The following is a 6,953-nucleotide window of genomic DNA, read 5'->3' as shown; positions in this document are numbered from 1 at the left end:
CCTGACTTACAGATTGCAGGCACACGTTACCAAGACTGCTTTTATTCAGTGCTCGGGTCAAACCTGAGGTTTCTTGGATGCTAGACTACCAGCTGAGTTACACTCCCAATACCCCTTTCTTCTTGTTAATGGAAGACATGATGTCCTCAGTCTACTAGCCAACTTTAGTACATGCCATCAAACTTACAATTATAGGAAGAAATCCCAGACTGTGGCCCACTAATGATTCAAATTAAAGTGAGCATTTTATTGTTTTTATCACACTGAAGCCTTGAGCAAGAGAGATCAAATTTATGTCTGAAGATATCAGAGAACCAACTTGACAACATGTGGACTGTAGCCATATGTCAAACTTGATGTGGGAAAGAGAAATACCTCACAACTGGGCCAAAGGGGACGGCAAGTGCTAAGTAGACAATGTGGCCATTGTCTGGGATAGGCCGTTGTCTGAGAAGATGAGGGAGATAACACATACACATCCCTTGAGTCTTTCTCAGGCACACAACAGTAAATAACATTTGTTAGGACATGTATCATTGTAGTCACATTTTCTTTCCTGCAACCAATTTTCTGAGGCATTCCTGTCTGGTCTCCATAAAGTCCTAATCATCACTAGTACATAAACGCTCAATTGCTTAGGGCACTCTAAAGGCAGAAGAGTCCAAGGTAATTATGTCATCCATTTAAGATGTTTTATGGCATAGACACTGCTACCCAAGGCCACCGCTGACTCCCACCAAGGCAATAAGGGACAATATGTGAAGTTGGGAAGAAATTCAATAACCAAGCCCAATATGAGATTTTTGAGGCCAGTCTAACACAAATAGATTCATTTGGTTTTATTCCTGTTTGGTCGCCTGTTTTGTGAAGAAAGTTATTGTAGCCTATCAGCACTGACTCATCCCTCTCTGGACCCTTATAACAAATATTTTAAAACATGAATATGTGGTGGAGACTGAGTTGGTTGGCTATACCCTCCTCTCTACCACAGTGGAAACATTAACAGCTTCTCCGGAATTGCCTAAAGACTCAATTGTTGAGTGCTCTGGGAATAATTAAAATTCTGAATGGGGGAGGATGAGAGAACTCAGTCTGTAGTAGTCTGCCACATGAGCTTGAGGACCTGAGTTTGATGCCCCAGAACTCATATAAAGAAACCTGGCCATAGCAGTAGGCAATTGATTACCCAGGCATGGCTGTAGGCATTCGTAATCTCAGGACTAGTGGGACAAAGACAGCATGATCTCTGGGTCTTGTTGGCCAGCCGATCAGGCTAAATCAGTGAGCTCTGTATTTAGGAGAGACCTTGAATTAAAAGGAGCTACAGAAGAAGATACCTGATAAAATCCTGTGTCCTACACATGTACCCATTCATACATGTGCACATACAGGAACACAAACATGCACACAAAATCATCAGGAGAGAATTTAATGGAAGTATTAACGTTATTCTAGTCTACACTATTTCAGGAAGTAATTGAGGCAGGTGGCTGAAGGCTTTCCAGCAATTTTTTTTACCCTTTTAATTTAAATATTTTTTTGTAAAATGTGTATGAAGGCAAATAATAGAGGATTCGAAGTCTCAACTTATTTTTAGAGGCATGATTTCAAAGCAATGAATTTATTAATTCAATCTTAAATTTCTTTTATAGAACTCCTATGTCTAACCCAGTAGTTCTGTGCATAGGGTAGCAATTTGCTTTCAGCTTTTATACAAGTCCTAGTAAGATCTCCCATTAATCCAATCACTACAGCAGGATATGATTAATTCACTCTAACATTGATTTTTAAGGTCAAAGAAAAAGCCTCCTTACAGGAGGGAAAAATGCATTAAGGGATTATAGGCTACAACTGCCAGGGCAAAGGTATTTATCCATATAATTTATTGTAATTTTCTGCTTTACACTGGCTATCATGTGTATATTTCATGGAAATCTCATATTTTATACCTTAATGGCAGACCAAATCATTTAGTGATGACCATTAAGCCTGTCTTGAGTCAGTGAACTAGAAAGCTATTTTCATTTGTGTAATCTTTAGCCATTTACTACTTTACTAATGAGGAAATGCAAGCCCAGAAAAATCAGATGGCTTAGCTGTCCACCATCACTGATTTGTACAGAGGCCTATCTTGAAACAATCTTCACTTTTTCCTCTCAGCCTTTGTTCTGTGCATTCATAGACCTTGCTGTGCTATTGTTAGTGGAAGTATGAAACAGACTCTGAACTTTCATATCCTTACCCTCAGAATCTCCACAGCAAACTCAGAGGACAACTATTGTTATTATCCTTATTTGATAATCATAAAAGTAAAGTTGTGACATGTTGTTAACTGAGGTCATTCACTTAACAGCAGAGCTTGGTTAAAATTTTCAATAGAAATGAAAAGATTGCTTTATTCTGAACATCAAACTTCAAACCATGTCCTTATATACATAAACCATTGTTGCTTAGGAAGATAATACTAAAATATTCTTTCTCACTTTGGCCATTTGACACTGTCTTTCTTAACAGAAATGGTAATTTGTCTCATAGTAGAATTGTTGGGATGTATATTAATTTTTTTCTATTTTGGGGGAATTTTCATAACTATGCTAATTTACATTCCCACCAATAACATATAAGTCCCCCTTTTGTCAGCATCCTTACTAGAATTTATTGAGATTATATTTTAAGCAAGAAGTGAAAGGAAAGGTCTAGAGAACTGAAGACAACACATAGAGAAGGAGGTCGAGTGTGGATGAAGACAAAGGATAGTGGGTTAAAAGTGAGGAAATAAGGGGTCTAAATGAGTCTTGAGATAGGGATTTTTGTCTCCATTCCTCTAGAACAACAGTATGCATACAGAATGTTACATGTCTGTGTATGAAAGCAGAGGCATGTAGAATAAAATTTTCCTGGTGCCTTTGTAAGAGTTCAATTTTTTTTCTATTTACTATGGAGAAGAAGAGGCCATGGAACAGCTGGTCTGGCTTCAAGACACCTCTTGTACCTTTTCCTTATCAGAAACTTTTCAACCAGAGAGTAAAACCATTATGCCATCACTTCATTGCACCTCTTCCTTATGACAGTACTTTTCACATTAGCCAATATGAAATCGACCTGTTTGTCTTTCTGTAAATAGGTAGTGTGACAGATTGACACAGCAAAACACTATTCATCCATAAAGAAATGCAATCTTATCATTCGCAAATACATGGATAGCAATGACATCAGCATGAAACTGAAGTTAAACAAGACAAAGACAAATCTGCATGTTATCATGCATTTAGAGAAGCCAATAAGTCAACTTTGTAGAAGAAGAGAATTGGATACTAGTCACCAGAGACTAGGAAGAGAAGTGGGAAAAGTTTAAAAAAAAATACATAGACACGGGTCTTTTCGACCGTACTTTCTTCCTCAAACTCATCCCATTATCCCAGGCTCTAAGACCAGAAGACATTCACTAGGAACATACCAGATATGCAGAACAGGAAAACAGTATCCAGCCTCCAACAGGAGCAGGTATTTGCTGTGGACACACCAAGAAAACAGGCAACATACAGCCACCAGTCTCGTGAAATCAAAAGAGTTGATCAAAAGAGTGAAACCAAGAAACAAAACATTCAACCAACAAAGAGAAATCCAGCAATTATCATCTAGATCTATAATCATCTCATACCCTGACACCTAGATGCCAGGGTAAAAGCATAATCAATAAGTGGCAGTGAAATATGTCTCTACTAGAGCCCAGCTAACCTATAATAGCAGGTCCTGAATATCCCAACATAACTCAAGCACAAGGAAAGGGCCTTAGGATCAACTCTATGAAGACAGTAGAGGTTCTAAAAGAAGAAATGAATAAATTCCTTAAGGAAAACACAGTTGAAGGAAATGAATTAAACCCATCAAGACCTAAAAAAGGAATTATAATCAATAAAGAAAACACAAAACGAAAGAATTATGGGAATGAAAAATTTAGTAATTCAAACAGGAAATATAGAGAAAAGCTTCACCAGCAGAGTACAAGATATAGAAGAATCTCAGGCATTGAAGATACTGTAGAAGAAATGAGTACATCACTCAAAGAAAATGTTAAATCTAAAAATCTCCTAGGAAATCTGGGACACTATGAAAAGACCAAACCTAGGAATAGAGGAAGGAGGAAAATCTCAGTTCAAAGACCCAGAAAATATTTTCAACAAAATCATAGAAGGAAAGTTTCCTATCCCAAAGGAGATCCTACTAAGATATAAGAACTATACAGAAAACCAAATAGGCTGGACCTAGAAATATATTAAGAGCTGCAAGACAAAAAGACCAGGCACATACAAAGACATACCTAGCAGAATTACACCTGACTTTTTAATGGAGACTCTAAAAACCGGAAAGACCTGGACAGATGTGCCTAAGTCTCTAAGAGACCACAGTTACCAACACACATTACTCTACTCTGCAAAATTTTCAATGATTACAAATGGAAAATTTTAGTTATTCCATGATAAAGCCAAATTTAAACAATATTTGTCTACAGCTATAGCCCTAGAGCTAGAAGAAAAATTTCAACCTAATGAGGTTTACCACACCCATAAAAACACAGGAAATAAATAACCTCACAGCATCAAAATCAAAAGTAGGTAAGCACACACCCACCACCAACAGACCAACTCTGCCAATAACAAAATAAGAGCAATCAACAATCATTGGTGATTGATATCTCTCAATATCAATGGTATTAATTCTCCAATAAAAGACACAAACAGAATGAATTATAAAAAGGATCTCTCGGGATTGGGGATTTGCTCAGTGGTAGAGCTTGCCTAGGAAGCGCAAGGCCCTGGGTTCGGTCCCCAGCTCCGAAAAAAAAGAAAAAAAAAAAAAAAAAAAAAAAAGGATCTCTCCTTCTGCATTAAGGAATATACCTTAGCATCAAGAATAGACATTACCTCAGTCTAAAGAACTGACAAAAGGGAGGAAGTATTGCTGAAGGCTTTCATCACCCTGCCATCATATCTAAGTCAGAATCTCTCAAGGAGCCAGAACAGCTGCGGAAGCTCTTCATTGGAGGGCTGAGCTTCAAAACAACCGAGGAGAGTCTGAGGAGCCATTTCGAGCAATGCGGAACACTCACCACCTGTATGGTAATGAGAGATCCAAACACCGAGAGATCCAGAGGCTCTGGGTTTGTCACATACATCACTGTGGAGGAAATGAATGCTGCCATGAATGCAAGACCACACAAGGTGGATGGAAGAGCTGTGTCAAGAGAAGATTCTCAGAGACCAGGTGCCCATTTAACTGTGAAGATCTTTATTGTTGTTTGTCTTATTCAGGGTTTCTATTCCTGTACAAACATCACGACCAAGACACAAGTTGGGGAAGAAAGCGTTTATTCAGCCTACACTTCCATGCTGTTGTTCATCATCAAAGGAAGTCAGGATTGGAACTCAGGCAGGTCAGGAAGCAGGAGCTGATACAGAGGTCATGGAGGGATGTTACTTACTGGCTTGCTCAGCTTGCTTTCTTATAGCAAGACCGTCAGCCCAGGAACGGCACCACCCACAATGGGCTGGGTCCTCCTACCTTGACTACTAGTTGAGAAAATGCCTAACAGCTGGGTCTCATGAAGGTATTTCCACAACTGAGTCTCCTTTTCTGTGATAACTCTAGCTTGTGTCAAGTTGACACACAAAACTAGCCAGTACAGTGGTATTAAAGACACTGAAGAACATCACCTATGAGATTATTTTGAGCAGTATGGGAAAATTGAAGTGATTGAGATTATGACTGATAGAGGCAGTAGGAAAAAAGAAGGATTTTGCTTTTGTCACCTTTGATGAACATGATTCTGTGGATAAGATTTTTATTCAGAAATACCACACTGTGAATGGCCATAACTGTGAGGTAAGAAAGGCTCTGTCAAAACAAGAGATGGCTAGTGCTTCATCCAGCCAGAGAGGTCAAAGTGGTTCTGGAAAATTTGGTGGTAGTCATGGAGGTGGTTTTGGTGGCAATGACAATTTTGATCGAGGAGGGAACTTTAGTGGTCGTGGTGGCTTTGGTGGCAGCCATGGTGGTGGTGGATATGGTGGCAGTGAGGATGGCTATAATGGATTTGGCAATGATGGTGGTTATGGAGGAGTCGGCCCTGGTTACTCTGGAGGAAGCAGAGGCTATGGAAGTGGTGGACAGGATTATGGAAACAGGGCAGTGGCTATGGTGGGAGTGGCAGCTATGACAGCTATAACAATGGAGGAGGCGGAGGCGGCTTTGGCGGTGGTAGTGGAAGCAATTTTGGAGGTGGTGGCAGCTATAATGATTTTGGCAATTACAACAACCAGTCATCAAATTTTAGACCGATGAAAGGAGCAAACTTTGGAGGCAGGAGTTCTGGCCCTTATGGTGGTGGAGGCCAGTACTTTGCTAAACCATGAAACCAAGGTGGCTATGGAGGTCCCATCAGTAGCAGTAGCTATGGCAGTGGCAGGAGGCTCTAATTACAGCCAGGAAACAAAGCTTAGCAAAAGAGAACCAGAGAAGTGACAGGGAAGCTACAGGTTACAACAGATTTGTGAACTCAGCCAAATATAGTGGTGGCAGGGCCTAGCTGCTACAAAGAAGACATGTTTTAGACAATACTCATGTGTGTGGGCAAAAACTCCAGGACTGTATCTGTGACTAATTGTATGACAGGTTATTTTAGTTTCTGTTCTGTGGAAAGTGTAAAGCATTCCAACAAAGGATTTTACTGTAAACCTTTTTCACCCATGCTGTTGATTGCTAAATGTAAGAGTCTGATCATGACACTGAATAAATGTGTCTTTAAAAAAAACTGACAAAAATTCTTTTTTAAAAAAATGGATCTAAGAAGCAAGCTGGTGTAGCTCCTTTAATATCTAACAAAATAGACTTTAAACCAAAACTAATCAAAACAGATAGGGATATTTATCAAAAGAAAAACCCACCAAGATTAC

General features: G+C 39.3%; 1 pseudogene; it reads left to right on the top strand.

Annotated features, from left to right (window-relative positions):
• Window positions 1-3,462: 3,462 nt before the first annotated feature.
• LOC116898304 lies at window positions 3,463-6,476 on the top strand (annotated as a pseudogene).
• Window positions 6,477-6,953: the final 477 nt, after the last annotated feature.

Source organism: Rattus rattus, chromosome 4, assembly GCF_011064425.1.
Source record: "Rattus rattus isolate New Zealand chromosome 4, Rrattus_CSIRO_v1, whole genome shotgun sequence".
In the NCBI taxonomy this organism is placed as follows: Eukaryota; Metazoa; Chordata; class Mammalia; order Rodentia; family Muridae; genus Rattus; species Rattus rattus.
Note: the sequence above shows the minus strand (reverse complement) of the source record. Positions and strands in the feature narration are given on the sequence as shown.